The sequence below is a fragment of the Nesoenas mayeri genome (genome assembly GCF_963082525.1).
Source record: "Nesoenas mayeri genome assembly, chromosome: 5".
NCBI lineage: Eukaryota > Metazoa > Chordata > Aves > Columbiformes > Columbidae > Nesoenas > Nesoenas mayeri.
In genome coordinates this window covers 63760040-63773764 of record NC_137548.1, presented here as the reverse complement: position 1 = coordinate 63773764, position 13725 = coordinate 63760040, and the positions used below count along the sequence as shown (strand labels likewise).

The 13725-nt window shown below is 36.5% G+C and overlaps 1 protein-coding gene across 2 annotated transcripts in view; it reads left to right on the top strand.

Annotated features, from left to right (window-relative positions):
- Positions 1 to 13725, top strand: part of ANO3 (anoctamin 3) — a gene marked incomplete at both ends in the record, with an annotated part of 176429 nt that overhangs the window by 58124 nt on the left and 104580 nt on the right. The gene's annotated exons all lie outside the window — the stretch shown is intronic.

Genomic DNA, 13725 nt, shown 5'->3' with positions numbered 1-13725 from the left:
GGACCACAAGGATCGTCTGGTCCCACCTTTCTTGCTTGTTTGTTTGGGGTTTTTAGTTACAAAACAAAAGCTTTTCCTGATCAACAAAGGTAAATTTTCAGTGGTGATTACGTTCACTATAAAACCCTTATTGTATTTACAATAGAAAAAAGACAATTTCCACGATGGACCTTGCTTAGTTTTTCTTGATCCTGGAACTGATATTTTTCCTTTTTATTTTCTTTATAATTCTATTTTGACAGATAAGATGAAACCAAGATTTCTTTAATTATGAGCATCCCTTTGTGCTTTTCCTGCTGTTTTAGTTGTTAACAAACTCCTTTTTTTTTTTTTCTTAGAGTACAGGATGCCATAAATTATGATTTAATATGGTATGTTTCATACATAAATCATGGGTTCACTTATTGGATTTCACCTCATTGAAGTTCTTCTTGTTGAATGGTTAGTGGAAAATAAATAATTCAGAGCACTTATTCCATTCTGGTAATTCCATAATAAATTTAGCTCCTTGCTGTAGAGGTTTTGCATTTAATGCCTATCTTGTGTGCAGTAATGAGTAGTGCTGTTTCCAATTGTAAAATGTCTAGTTTAGTCAGGTTTGAAGTTAATAATTAGTATTAAAAATCTTCTTTTTCAGCTGTCAAAGCTTTATAAAAGCATCAGGTGATTTAGAGCTGCAGCGTTAATCCTTAGTTTTTAATAAAAAATACTTATTATATTAACAGCAATGATTAGCACGCTCCAGAGTCCCTGTCAAGCCCCTTGAGGAACTACTAAGCTGTTCTGTAATAATCTTTTAAAAAAAAAACCCACCCCACAAACTAACATCATTACATTCAAGTTCAGGAATGAAATTTAGTTGTTTGAAACCAAGCTACACCATGTGATTTAATAAACTGTATGTTTGCAGCCAGCATAAAACTTCATAATCACCCAGTGCTTTTTACTAGCTACTTATTGAGAAGTGGGTTGTTATTCTCTCCTTATTTCTGAAGAAATCCTGATTAAGGTGTCTTACCAGTCATAACGCTTTTGAAAAGAGGAGATGCTCTTAGGGAATCTGTTTAGCTTTGACTAGTGTGTGTATCTTGCTTTCCCAAACATCTCATATGCACTGTGATATGTGCTAAATTTACCTGAATGAGTTCGGTCTCTGTTTTTCTCAACCTACAGCTTTTAGGGATGGGGGAGGACAGCATGAAATCTTGGGCAACAGGCTACAGAATAACTAAGCAAGTGTAAATCACAGTGAAGAACTCATCATCTAGTCACGAGATTTTTCAAATACGCTGGAAATCTGGTACTCTGAAGTTCATGGATGCTGATCTCTCAGCAGCAGAGAGCATCATGTTATTTTGCTTAGTGTTTATTTTGTTTTATATAATTTTCCTCCTTTAAGATTTCAGTTGCTGTTGTTTCTAACTTGCTATAGCTGAGAATTTGACAACATGCACTGTTTCCTAGCTGCTCATAAAACAGTGCCCTACATTCCCTTTTTTAGAGAATCAGTGGTAATCCTTATGAAATGGCCAACTGCCCATCACAGCTGTGCCTTGCATGCTTGACTTACATTAAGACCAAGCTTCATTTCTTTGTGGGGATTGCAAAGGCATTATTTTTATGTGGATTCTCAATAACATAGGAAAGATAGAAATCAACAAAGATGATAGTTCCTGAAAACAAACAGAAATTAATTCTAACAGTTTTAGAAGCAGAACCTGTACTTATTGTCAGGTAATGTAATACTCAAACTCACTTGCTGAAGGGTGGTAACTTTTAAGGTCAGGGATGGGTTGTGTTAGAGAGCATTTTGTTTTCTTACCTACTCGGAGCACTTTGTTCTAGCTGAGAAGACAAGTAGTGGTTTTGATACCAAAGCTGTCTTTACAAGGCTTGAAAAAATAGGACCAAGCTCTCCAGTCTGTTGGGTGTCTGGGAATCATCAATAGGGAAAAGCCAAATCTAAACACATTTATATCCCAGGGTTTAGTCTCTGGTTAGAGTTTAGGTTTTCCTTTTTTTTTCTTTCCTTCTTGACAGAGTGAGGGGGTGTTCACAGTAGGAGGCTGTCGATATAATGTGGTTTTTGTCTTGCTCTTTGTTCAGATTGTGTATGCAGAACGAAACCCTCAGTTTTCAAAGGCTGCAGTAGAGCAGTTGAGCTCAGCGTAGTGTTATAAAAAGACATGGAGAGTTTGGAAAAAGAAGAATCTCATTCTTCTTCACCCCCACAATTTCTGTTCTTCTATCTGTATCCGAAGGTATGCCTATCAAAAAGAGCAATGTCCTAAAGGCAGACTAATCTGTGTCTCTGCACAGTTGTGTGTTAGATCTGTTGAGCCATCTCTATAATATTTTGTGGCTATTTTTAATCTCTGCTGTGGCAGTAACTACTTTTTCTGAAATTACTTTCTTCAGTAATTTTCTCAAACTTTAAAATTTTATTATTAAATATGTATCTTTATACTTTTTACCCCTTCAAAAGGTGAAATAACCTATAGCCTCTCAAGAATTATGTCAGCCTCAGACATTAACATACAGTTTTGCTTCAAACTGCTAAAGAATAAATAGATATTCAGGAAGGAGAAGCAATAACATAATGTTAATGAGGACAAAGATCATCTCCATAGGTGATTTGTAGCTTGATGATTCTAAAGAGAGAAGGCTCGTAGGATTTGGGATTAGATCTCCATCACAATCAAATAACAATCTTTCAAATGCCAGGACACAAAAGTATACGGTAGCCTTGGAGAAGACTTTGTGTTTTCTATAATGGGTATGGGACTGGTGCAAAGCAATTGCTTGTTTTATTAGGAAGCTCTATTGAAAAGTTATATCATTCAGAAGGAAAGACAATCTAATTTGCAAGAGGCTCTTATTTTAACAGACACCTGATGGTGAGTGGGTTTGAATTTTTCTGGCCTGACAAAAGGTAAAACCTGTATTTAAGGTGCAGGTCAAGGTAACTATAATGATTAAAATTTTAAATATCTAGGGCTTCAGTCCTGATACACATACTGCAATTTCCTGTGTGCTCTACTGGGTGCTTTTATTGACTGTTGTTATTTTTAATATCCCTATCAAAGCTTTTTAATGAGAGAGCTCAAGGCTGGAAAAAAGAAATTATGTTCATGCCTTACCATTGAATTGCTTTTAGTGTGGTGTATGAGTCTGAGGAGCATGGACCGCCAATGAAAATCCAGTGGCTAAATTGGGATGCCTCTTGTGATTCCTGTTCAAGGTGTGTAATGGGACAGGAAGGAGCTCAACAACTCCAGTACACATTAGGTCTTTGGGGAGAGAGCTGATTTAGCATCCCAGGGGATTGATCTTGAAATTGCCCGACTTAAGAACTAATCAGGTGTATCTTTAAAAGCCATATTCTTAGAGCTGAACCTCTGATCAGCGCCAAATATTTTGTTTCATTTGATGGATTAGCCATCTGAAGTTGTAGCGCAGTTTAGATGGACTGAGGGTTGGGTTGAGAATCTCTGAAAGGCTACAGTCATTCCCCCTTCATGGAGTTGCTTGGTACTTCATTAGCTGCCCTTGTTAAACCTCTGAGCTACTTAGCTCATCCGTGCTATTGTAGAATAGAGCTTGTTAGTTATTGTTCTTTAATTTTAAGATCTTAATGACCTGCATTCTTTATAAAACAACTTGTGAATTTAATTTGCATTTAGCTTGTGAATGTAAATGCGGGTTCGTAAAGTTCACATTTTTTATATTGCTCCAGAGTTTTCAGTATTCAGAAACTTGGTCTTGTAATTAAGATTCTCACAGAGAATTCTCCAAGGGTGTTTGACACTTCAGTGGCACCAATGGACCTAGTAAGTTTAGTAATCCAAGGAGACTGCTGAAATTAATAGAAGGTGCAGTTCCGTAATACAAAAATTTATGAGCGACTGTAACTCTTAGCTGGTGTTCTCCAGAGCATAAAGGTCAGGTTTCCATGTCAGCATGAATAAAGGAATTTTTAGGGCTCAGCTCTTTCATTTGTATTCCAAAGAGCACCAGCATGCACAGAAAATATCCTCATCTTGACTCTAAAAACTTAGAGCAATGCAACTATAAATACATTAATAATGCCCTTAAAATGATACTATATTTGAATAGTATCATTTATAATGCTCTTTCAGGCCACTGAAAAGCAAGGCCAAATTTTTAAGAAGATTTATGTGGTTATATTTGCCTTTAGTATGTCTTTTTGTTCCAGATTATACCGTTGTGGGTTGCAACTTCAGTAAAATATGGAGCGTCATTGAAGATAATAACTAAATAAGACATTAAACCTTATGCAGGTGCATGAGTGCTGTAGATAGAAGTTAAATATTGTTTCTGTTTCTTTTTACTTTGAATGTATATTCCAAATGAGAAAGCTAAGGAGATCAGAAATATTTGGTTTGTCGCATAGCTCTGCTATCTGGCTGCAGATAATGATGCTGTGATAAGATGTCTGGGCATTGGCTTCCTACGTTCTGATTTAAGTATAGCTTGATATAGTATTAACTGTGGAAAAAAACCTTGTACCTGTTCCAAAGCTTTTCAAAACTTCTTCAGTAAGGACTCGTTTAAATAGGCAACCCCTGCCAATGCTGATTTTCTTTAGAACTCTTATTTTGCTATTTATATTTCATTGAGTATCACCATAAAATTGTAAGTTTCATTTCTACCTTCGTATTTTGGTTGCTTTATTCCACTTTTTGTCATTTTGTCTGCTGAATGAGGATAATAAACGAGACAATTCTGCCAGTGCAAATTCAACTCTCTGTAGTTTCAATATACCAGATTTTGTTAAAAAGTTCTGCAACAAAATTAGCAGTGGTGAACATAATTTGTGATTAAGGGTATTTTACAGCTCCAACAACCATGAGAAATTAAACCATCAATTGAACCATCAATTGAAGCATCATCTTAACTAACAGTACCAAGAGACCTGACTTCCAGCTATGGAGCAACTGGAAAAGCAATTTCGCCTTTTGTTTTGTTTTGTTTTGTTTTTCCACTGATATTGAGGGGGAAAAAAAATAGCTATTTGTATTTTAGACATATTTGATAGCAGAAATTAACTATGCTAAATTCAACATGAAGTTCTCTTGTTTTCTGCTGGGCCTGTCTGAGCTGAAGGGAGTGTTTTTGTCACCCTGAGTTGGACATGCAATGCAGTTTTAAGAAAGCATCGTACACGAGGTTACCCAGGATATGAATCTTAAATTCCCATTGTCAAGCTCATTCTAGAATTAGTTCTATATATCCTAAAGCGTATGTTACAGTAGATTATTTATTGGAGACAAGTGTAAGTCAAAACTAAGCTGCAGTGTACAGCAATATGTTTAACAACTCTGAGCCTCAATGAATGCAAATTCGTCACTGTTTTCTCAGAATGAGATGCTGAGTCTGCCTCAGTTTGGGTTATCATCTGGCTTGTGAGGGCTTGAAGCCAGTACAGTTCTTTAAGGGAGGAATTGTTCATTTATCTGGCGAGGTCACAGTTTAATTTGACTATTATGAATAGGATTTTGAAGAAGCTAATATCTTTGTTGTCCTTTTCAGTCATCTCCAATGTAAACATATCAGAAAAATAACATTTATGATGTAAGTATTTGGTATGCTTAAAGGTAGGGTCTCTGAGGAAAACAAAACCCATAAAAACTAGATTCCACTCTGCAATTCAGGAAAAGGAAGTGTAGTTTGAAGAGCATCCTGTATGAAGAGTATTCGCAGATATCCTTTTTAAACAACAGAATTGCACTGTGCATATGGGGTTTGTTTCTCTAGTAACAACACAGGACAAGACAACGCATGGGTTTTCTTGCTTCTTGGCTGTGATTCTTACTGGATTTCTGTGTAGCACGGGCAACTTAAGGAGGATACACAAAGGAAACCAGAGCGCTCTCAAATCTGTGTTGAAAAATTCATAGGTACATCGCAGTTACTGGAGAGCTGTAGCTAGTCACGTATGCTCCACATAACTGTGTCGTGATGGCAAGCTTTGGAGTTGGAAAATGTTTGAAATGTCATATTCTATTCACCGCTTGTCTGCTTCTGTGGAATTGCTCAAAGAATCTCTTACTCCTTACTGTTTGTTTGTTTAGTAACTTCACCAATAGTATGCCTATCTAAGCCAGAAGGTCTGGTGTATATAATACCTGCATTCTGTTATCTTCCTGCTTTCTTAAACTCGTGGAGTTAGTACTTGTAATGAATTAATTTTCCTGAACTGTTAAGCAAATTTTTTAGGGGGGTGGAAGTCCTTTCTTGTCTTTGGACTATTTTGTGGCAGTCTATTAGCTTCCTTTTCCGTGTGTGTGTTCTAAAAGTAACTTGATGATGTGAGAAAATAGCAGACAAAAAGCAAAGTGGGTTAAATGGTGAAAATGCTAGAGGAGGAGCAGATAGTCCTAAAGATTTCCAAAATTTATGAATGAGTCAAGAGATTATAGGAAGGAATTTTTACAGCGTAAAAGAGTGAATAGAAATGAATGCAGAAAAGTGAGTAAAGCTGCTGAGATGCAGAAATGGTAGGTAGATGGATGGATGGAAGGATAGATAGATATATAGATAGATGGACAGATAAAAGGATAGCAGGCAGGGAAAGCAGACTGAACACATTGAACAACATTGTGTGTGTGAGCACCGCTCCTTAGCTGGTGATGCTGAAGTAGGACTGTGCGCTGGGGATTTGTGGATATCTCAACAGAACCCTCTTCACATAAAGCCATGTCAGCAGCACCAGCTTCAGCACTGAGTATTGATCTCAAAGGTACTTGCTAAAAGAAAGAGGACAAAGTAACTTATAGAGACAGATGGTATTCGAATTGCAAATAAGGTCATACTGTGAGTGTGTGAAAAATAATGGATGTGAGTGTGCATAGAGCCAAACGCTTCAGAGAGAAACAGGTACCACCTGAATGCAAAATCTTTGTCTGAATGCTCTGCAGAGGCTGGATCTTTCAGCTGAGAGAAAAATGTAAGACCTATGCATTACCATTTAATCTCACATAGAGTGATTCTGATTTCTGTTGGCATCGTACCTAAAACTGAAACCTGGTAAAATGTATTGCTGGATTTTAAATAGTCTCAGTGGAGAGGCCTGGATGCCCAAATTCCTCTTGTGCAGAAAACTTCAATATTTTTTTTATACTTTTGAAGATAGAGATGAGATCTACATATTTACATTTTTATGTATTTTAAAAAAATACTTTTTATGTATATTAAGCATTCAATAAGCACTTGTACATCTCTGAAGGCTGATCCTTTGCAGGGGAAGGTTGTCATTTCAAAGCTGTTTAGGTGAAATTCCATTGAACACTTTCACACCCGAGGGGCTTTGAATCACTCACAATCAGATCTTTTTAAGATTTTCAAAGACACAGGCGAGCGCTCTGTCAGGGTTTTTAATAGTGCTTGGATATCTAATGATGCAGTAATTGTTAGGAGTTATGCACCTAATGCTGTTTACAAGGTGGTAGAATTCAATGCAGTTCAACACTTTAAAAAGCTGACCCTAAACACCTAAAATTTTTTTCTTTAGTCAAGTCTGTGTTTACCAGAAAATTCAATTATTTCTTAAAAATATAGATTTAGACTTGAATAGCTATTCTCGGTTACTTCTTTTAGGGATGGATTCATTGTGATGCAGTTATGGCTACAACCAGAGTTATCCCAGAGTTCTGATTTTGATGAAGCTTGCAGCTTAAGTTCTCTGGCCTCCTGACTATAATTGATAGATAGCGTGTGTATATCATTGGAGCAATTGCAAACTAAAGAAGATGTGAAAGCCGTGGATCCCTGGCAGCAGCTCTCTGCAGCACATCATAGGCTGAGGAATCCCTGCCCGGGGTATGGGAGACACTGTGGGATGCAGAGGGAGGGCATTTGAGGTCTCTACATGACTTGTCAAGGGAGGAACCAAATCAGGGAAAGAAGAATCAATGTGCTTTAGGATCCACTTTTTACAGTCACTACAAAACCTTTTTCTAATATGCAAGGATTTTGCAGATAAAATGTTTTGCACTGCAGTTTGCTTATATTACAATACAATTACAATATTATAAGCAGGTGGTGTTGTCTATTCAGCAACCACCAACATATTGCTCTCACTGTTGTGAAGTGCATTGGTGTATAGGGTTCAATAAAAAAGGAGGAGAAGGATTTTCAGAAGCACAAATAGGTGGTAGGAATACATGAATAATGCACAGAAGCTGAACCATGTTGCTATTAATAATTGACGCTTTTTAAGAAACACAGGACTTTGAAGTTGCTGTTTTAGAAATCCGACATCTAAATAAAATGGAAAAATAGAGTGGCAAAACAGCCTGTCATAAGAAAGCACTTATCATTTCTGCTGTCCTTTCTGAAACATTGTTGGACCCAAAGGTATTTTATGATGATTGATTTGGTAATTATCTTGATCATACTTGAACATAAATAAAACTTTGCCATAAAGATTTTATGGATGTAGTCTGCACATACTCTCACTGATAACAATGAGATCTCAATGGATGTGCCTGGGACTTTGATTGGATTTGCTTTTATGGGGTTTAGCTATGAATAAGAAATGATGTGTTGTGTATCTCATTATCAAATATAAGTAGTGGATGAAGAGGAATTAAAAAGATTATATTAGTCATGCTTCAAGATGATAAGGAGAACAGGCTAATGAGGTTACAACAATAGTTCAAATTTTGGCTCAGTGTAAAGAGAAGTTCCCTGGTCTCTTAGAGGTTTTTCCACAGCTGAGGCATGAAGCAACCACTTTTTGGAATATTGTTCTGAATTAAATATAATGTGGAGTTAGGGATCAATCCCAACTTTCTCTTACTTTTTACTGTAGGAAAGGAGCGTCTCCAACATTCTGTGCATTTTATATTGAAGTAAATATAGAAATAAATATGAGATTGACCTGCATTCAATCTGAGGAATAAACAAAGTGCTTTGAAATTTGCATTCACAGGTGCTTATACTTTAATGGAAAGATTTTATTCACGAAGAAAAATGATGCTTCGTATTGTAATGACAAAGCTTTAGATGCATTTCTCAGTCTGACTGGGCTGTTTCCCGTCTTGGTCACCACTTGTAACTTTTAGGTCCGGTTCTGGTGCATTTGTTCTGGAGTGTGTCATCTAAGGGTCCACAGATTTGGTTTCTCAGGTGTTTGGGATTTGGTTGTACTGAAGGTAAGTCTAGTGCCAGCATCCATCTGTAGCAATACTGTAGTCATTGTGCTTATTTAGTGATATAAATGATCTTTCCCTGCTTTGCCTTTTATTAGACTAGACTTAATGATGAGTTTGGTAAGATTTGGAAATTAAAGCTTCTCTTCAGGCCCCATGGGTCTTTCCTAGAGCTTTCTGATGCTGTTATGTTTCTCACAAGTATATTAGTTGGTCAGGTAAAGAGCATCCTTCACATCTTGTATCACTTTTGTATTATTGCTAGGAGGGAACTACTGGTTCTTGGAGGATCTGAACACAAGTCAGAGGTTCTCATGGTCACATAAAAGCAAAGAAGGAAGTTGTGCTTCTTACCTATTAGTGCCATCATCTAGTTCATATATAATCTCTTAGAAATGATAAATTTTGTACCTGTGGCTCTCCATAGCTATTTGCTGTCAGACTTTTTTTTTGCGTAGGCAGGAAGAATCCAAGTTTCTCTATAGACTGGAATGAAAACAAGGCAAGGAATCAAGAAATGGCTTAAAATGGCTATTCAGCATTTTTTTTCCCTTTGACAAGCAAAAAAGAGGGACAAATGCCCTCAAAACAAAAAATCCTTTAACTTAGAAAAGCATTTTTACTAGTGCTAAATTCTGCCTAACAATCACCATTTCAATCCTGCAGTTGTTCTGAGGTTTTTTTGAGAGTAACCTTGGGCTGCTCTGAAAGCCTTGTAATATATGGAAAAGAGAATAAATCTTAGGTATGGATGGTTAATGAAAACTACAATGAGTAAAATGTTAGGCATGACTTCTTGACAGAATGTTATGTGAAATTCCACATTAAAAAAGGGAGATCTGGGAAAAGATGGAAACCTGGAAACATCCATCTGGAAACTGGATGGATTTTTTCAGATGAATATTAAAAGCAGTTTGTGCTCTGTGCTTGCCACATTTTCTATTACAAGTATATGATGAGTGTGTCTCATTAAAATGGACAGTCTTCTTTATAATACATCTAGCAGTACAGAAAATGATTTTTCAAAACAGCGAATATTTTGTATGTGGCTGTTCTTTTTTTGTTCAGTTCTTTATTTTGTTCCAGGCAGGTGTCACATAAGTCAAAATTCAACCATAAAAAAAGAGCACTAAGGATGTTCTTCAGTCTTTCTTTTTTTTTTCACATAGAACAATTAGTTCAAAAATACTGAAATCGTTAGGTAAAAAAAGGTAATAAAAGAATATAGTAATGTGATGCTTGTCCATGAATTAAGAAACAAAATGATTCTATACTGTAGAGTACATCAATGGGAAATATTCTCACCTGCCTCCCCAAACTTTGAAGCTGTGTCTTTTTTAAAGCTAATGGTAGAAAAAATCAAGAAGAAATAACATGCTGTTTTCCAGCTTCTAACTGTGAACACTTTCCTTGTTCACAAAGAGGCTCCCAGGAGAAATGAATTTTAAGACACCAACTCAAAAGTGCTATGCAGAGGTGGAATAATTAGAATGTCATTATTTTAATTTTCTTTCTGGTTTTTAATAATTATTCGCTTGTTTCTACTGCCAGTCACTTTCTTTTTGCTGGAATTTCAATAGACTGTTTTGAAAACTGTGTTAGTATGAGTGGTTGGAAGAGTTGATCAAATTTCATTAATATTCTGGTCCTTTGAAAATTTGGACTTAGTGTTGTAGAGTCCCCATTTTGAGCATTTCTGGCCAGTTCTATTGGTGGTTCTACCAATTCATGACTAGGTAGCTAGAAATAGTAAAGTTATAGCAGGATTGCAAAGCTGCCTCATTTGGTGTCTGGTCAGTTTGGAAACGTGTTGAAGAAGGTGTCTTGTATGTCGAAGGTTTAAGATAGATCCTTTCTCTTTTGCTCTCTGAATGCTCGGATAATCTAATCTTGTAACCCTGGAGGTGGTAAGGAAAATGCCAGATAACACCAGACAGAATAGATAGAGCAGAACTGAGAGAAAATGGGTGCTTTTATTCTGTTCTCTCTGTTGAGGCCTGAAATGGTAGATGTTTTACGTGAAGAAGTGACAGAGTGTGCTCCACCACTCCACCAAGTACAAGACTCTATTGATAGATTTCCCTACTGTACAAATAGCTGTTTTTGTAGTTTTTGTGATTAGATGATTCTTTGCAACCACAGTGTTGATACAATCGATTGTTTTGTAAGAGATCAAGATATGTCCTTCCTCCCCTCCCATCCCAGCTGTTGGGCAGTAGAGGACAAAATACTTTCCAGTTTCTCTTTCAACTTTCCAGTACTTTACATCAAAAACTGTGCTATTAGAAAGAATGTTTGAGAGACATCTGTTGCTTTGTGCTTTTCATAACATTTCAAGACACAGGGAGAGAAAGAGCAGCTGGAAAGAAGGTCGGAGTTTTGGTATCTGTCTCTTAGTGTTGAATATGTGAAGCTGTTTCTTCCTCTGTGCTCATCTGGGGATCCTTGCATGACTCCGGGACCTTGAAACAGCCCATGTCTACATGGTTATGAGATTTTAGTGATTTCCAGCAACACTGTTAAGCTGCCAAATGAACATTTATATTTTATGTGTCTGGCATATATGTCCATACCTCAGAGAAAGGAAGCAGCTATCATTGAGAAGATGCTGGCCTGCTAAAACATCAGTCTTACATTAATTATGTGAGCATTAATATACCATAAGGAAGCAAACGATGACAGCTGAATTCAAACCAGCAGCAGCTTTGTCCGGAATGTTTCATAGATTTCATCCAGAGTATCCTCAAAATGTATACTCTAACGAAAAAGTACACTTTAGTTTATAGATTTTAGCCTTTTGTTTTAGCCTATTTTAGCTTTATTAAGTTATTTTCCTCTCTTTTTCCTTTCTTCATTTGAAATTCACCGTTTTCAGGAGGTGGAGGGGAGAGGTACAACACTCCATTTTGTTGTCACTGTTTTTACTCCTCATGTCTATTAGCTGATTATTTAATGTGGTTTCCACTAGAAACTGGATATTAAAGTGGTTTTAGTGCTTCCTTTTCCATACTGTTTTGCTTTTCGTTTGATGTCTTCATTTTTTTGTATAATGAACTTTTGTCAACACAAGGTTTTCCTCACTGATTCTGTTGAAATTTCATTTTATACTTGCTAAATACTTGAGTGCTGAAGTAACGGTAAAATAGCCTAAAAATTGACTATAACTACTGGATGAAGATATTTTATGCTACACAATAACTGCTGAATTACCAATTTTATTACTATTTTTTAATGCTTGAACCAGTCACGTAGCAGATGCAAATCTGCATTAGTATTACAGGCTTTCTTGCAAGTAATTCTGAATATTGCTGGACACATGAGCTTCTAGATGTGAGTGAGCAGCTCATTATATGTTGCTAATACGAATTCGCTCTTTTTATTTCTTTTTCCTTTTTTTGTTTTTTCTTTTTCCATGGATATTAATAAGATGACAACAGCATATGAAGTCCTAGTTTGCTGACAAGTGCACAAAAGTAGTACATTTGATGAGAACTACTTCAGCATCTATCAACAGCACAGTGTAGCTCTAGGGTGCTGAAGGCAGATTGTCTGTTGTTTTGCCTGCAGATTGTTTGGAGCTTTAAAATGACAGAGCACTGATGGCCCAGTTCTCTTCAGATTTGTAAAATATGTTTTCGTTCTTTTTCATTTTTGTCTACAAGAAAGCACAAGAAGTTAAGAACCTGAACCAAAAAAAATATAGAAATCATTTATTGATAGTGGCAAAAAAAACCAATCTGAAGGTACCAATTAATCTGGGGGGGTTTTGTTGTTGTTGTTTGGTTTGGGTGGGTTTTTTTTTTCATTGTTGTTGCTTTTCTTTGGGTTTTTTTGTTTGTTGTTGTTGGTTTTCTTCTTCTTCAATAATCTAGTAATCTGCCATCCAATAGGTAAATATTCTATCACACTGCATTACGGAAGCGGATGGAGACTGAAACACTGATGGTTCCTATTCAGGAGCCTGCACTGAGATAGAGTGAAGCTGATGGGAGGGAGAGAGACTGAGAAAGGGAGAAGATCCTAACCCTGCTAACCCTGCTAATAATCCTTCCCAATGTGGGAAAAAATGCTACTTGTCAGAATAAGTAATGATACTTTTTAGTAAATGCCTTATGAGAAGCTATTCTGATCAATAAATTATTGATTCATGATCCTCTTCCCATTTTTTTCTTTCATAAATTCCTCTTAGTTTAGTGCAAATCTGCTTTGTAAACTTTTTTATAGAATTGTGACAAGGTTTAGGTTTTGCATAAATTTTAGTTCATGAAAGAGGGGGGTTTCAGACCAGTACTAGGAAATGTGTGACAACTGCTTAAGGAATAGAGCTGTTTCACAGTCTCACCATTGTAGGAGTTGAAAGAATATATGGTGCAAACCTAATTTTCCACAAATAGTATTTTTTTTTTTCCAATGCAAGAAGTCATGCAAATTCTTAATCTGTAACAGTGGGAAACTGATGGTCGTAAGTGCAGCGTAGTTTTGTTTTCTTGGTAAGCGGATGGAAGCCGCGGTTTCATTGAAGAAAGCTGCAGCTGAGTGTTGCATGTTC